General features: G+C 27.8%; 1 non-coding gene across 1 annotated transcript; it reads left to right on the top strand.

The window, feature by feature from the left end:
* Positions 1-523: 523 nt before the first annotated feature.
* Positions 524-596, top strand: trnat-agu (transfer RNA threonine (anticodon AGU)). Its single transcript has one exon. It is a non-coding gene; the product is annotated as a tRNA-Thr (tRNA).
* Positions 597-2,579: the final 1,983 nt, after the last annotated feature.

The raw sequence follows: 2,579 nt of genomic DNA, 5'->3' as shown, positions 1-2,579 counted from the left end.
TATTAAAAATAACTTTGAAAAACTCTATTAAACTATTTTGTATTCTATGTAAACTTCTTTAAAATATTTTGTTTTTTTCTCTCGTTTTTAATTTTAATTACAACGTATTTATTTAAATGTCAAGAAAAAACAAGGGAATTGGTGATAAGGCAAACCTGTCTTCTTCTCGTTCTTGCATTTCTTTATACATATTATAAAACACGAAACTTGTAAATATATGTACGGCTAAGTAAATTAATTAAAAAAAAATTTCTTTTATAAAATATGTCATTCTCTTAGTACTATTTATTTTTTAACATCTATCTATTTATCTCTTAATCCGACGATCGATTCTGTACTTTTACTACATTTTTTAAATGCCTTTATTAATGAAATTCATCTTCTAATATTTTTATATGATATTTATATTATATAATAACAATATAATTATTGTTATTATTGTTAATATATATTATTAGTTTATCTTTAAAACTTTTTTATAAAAATAGTTATAAATATTTTTTTAATTTTGTATTAATCATCTGGTGCTGTGGCTTAGCGGTTAAAGCGCCTGTCTAGTAAACAGGAGATCCCCGGTTCAAATCCGGGCAGTGCCTACCGTTTTATTTTTTTTATTTTGAAATTTATTACATCTTTGCTTTAAAATGCTTTTAAAATGAACCATGTATGGTTAATTTTCAAATATTATCGAAATTTAATATTATACATTATATGGTCCATAAAAACCGTTTAAATTTTGACTTTTCTTTTTAAACTTTAAAGTTAAACTTTAGTTTTATTAGCGTTAAATGCTATACACCTCTGAACAGCATTCAACCAAAAAATTCACGCCTCTTTCCTTACCTATGATGCATATGTGGCTTCGAACCACGGACCTTCATTTTGAAGTCAGAATCACTGCACTGAAGCCTCTACCAACGCACAGTGGGCCAGAATAGCCAATTTTAAAACGAAGTTAGTAACCAATTTGACATAAGTGCTATATTTATTAAATTTGGCATGGTTACCAATATAACATCTGCGCTTTTTATCCCTATGTTTTTATGTAAATCAATGTTACGTACATGAAATAGTAGTAATTAAATCAAAAATTGAATAGAAATAATTTCGCTTTTTTTGCACATGGCCTACAGTGCACATTGTTAACTTCAGTGTATAATTTTTTTTATGCAATTCAAATTTTGTCACTAAATTCACCACTGGGTTTTATGAAAAAAAAATTTAAAAAAAGATATAAAGCATATATTCAAAAATAAAGTCTCGCAGGATGTAAAAATAATAAATAATAATATTCAGTTTTTAAATAAAGCAATATTTTTTAACTTGCGCTGAATTTTAAAACTTACATAGCAAAGATCAGCAAGTTTCATTATATACTTTATGAAAAAGTATGTCAGAGTATTTCCCATCGGGTAACTTTGTTATCTGGGATGAGAGGCGTAGCTTGGCAGATCCCAATTTGGAGAAGCCCAGCGAATTTGAAGGGCTTAATTGCAAATTTAAGGAGCTTTTTTTATTTTAATTAGTAATATCTAATAAAAAATATTTAAACTTTATGGAGATCTAATGACAAATTTTAGGGAAGTCTCTCAGTGCAGGTAAACTGTCAATAACTTTGCCAATATCCTTACTTAGTAAAGTTTTATATTTTGGAAAAATGTTCTCTAAACCAATATTGTTTAATATATCTGAATCTTTGTCGATAACGACTTTGTACGATAGTTACTTTTTCAAGAGTTCATCCTAAGCCTTGTGGTAAATTTCCAAACAGCATTTCTAATGGGTCAGTTAAAAAACTGCCTAGAGCATCTTTATATTAGACATACTGATAAATTGTGCTTAAAACATATTCTAACAACTGAACTAGACTACACAAGTCTATTGTTAGTACCTTCATTATTTTTTCTTGTTTTTTTTTTTTTTTAATTTACATTGAAGATTCACCAATTTTACTTAAACTCTCATCACAAGCTGAAGCATATTGATTAAAATATTACAAACAAATTTCTGCATAATGACTGTAAACGTTACGAATTTTCCAAAACTCGACGTATTTTAGATTAAAATAATTGACCGATCATTTTCATGCATGTCTGGTTGATCAATTAATTCAATACACCCGGGTTACGTAAAATAGCGAGTTTAAACATACACGCGTTATCTCCACACTAGCAAGTTTGCCACGACTGCAAATTTAAAAACACACGTGCTCAGTGAAATTTTTCTGAAATCCAAATTGTTTTAAATTAAAAAAAAAATTGTTTTTGTAAAATGATAAAAGATTATATTGTAAGTTACGCATTCAAATATATACTAAAGTATAAAAGCAGAAGTTGTTGCAATCGAAACAAATAAAATATCATAAAAATGAAGTGTAAAATGTGCTGGAGATCAGAGGGGGAGGAGACAACAATACCTAGTTTGGAAATAATTCAGTTTTTCAGTCAAGGTTTTACAAAAATCCCTAATGTAAACACTGATACTGATAAGTTTATAGATCAAATCAAGTAAAAAATTCAGTTTACAAACCACTGCTCACAGGATATCTCACAACACAAAAGTCTATGGTTGTCCCAGAT

This window comes from Hydra vulgaris, chromosome 10, assembly GCF_038396675.1.
Source record: "Hydra vulgaris chromosome 10, alternate assembly HydraT2T_AEP".
NCBI classification, from domain to species: Eukaryota; Metazoa; Cnidaria; class Hydrozoa; order Anthoathecata; family Hydridae; genus Hydra; species Hydra vulgaris.
The sequence above is the reverse complement of the archived record's forward strand: the minus strand, read 5'-3'. Positions and strand labels throughout refer to the sequence as shown.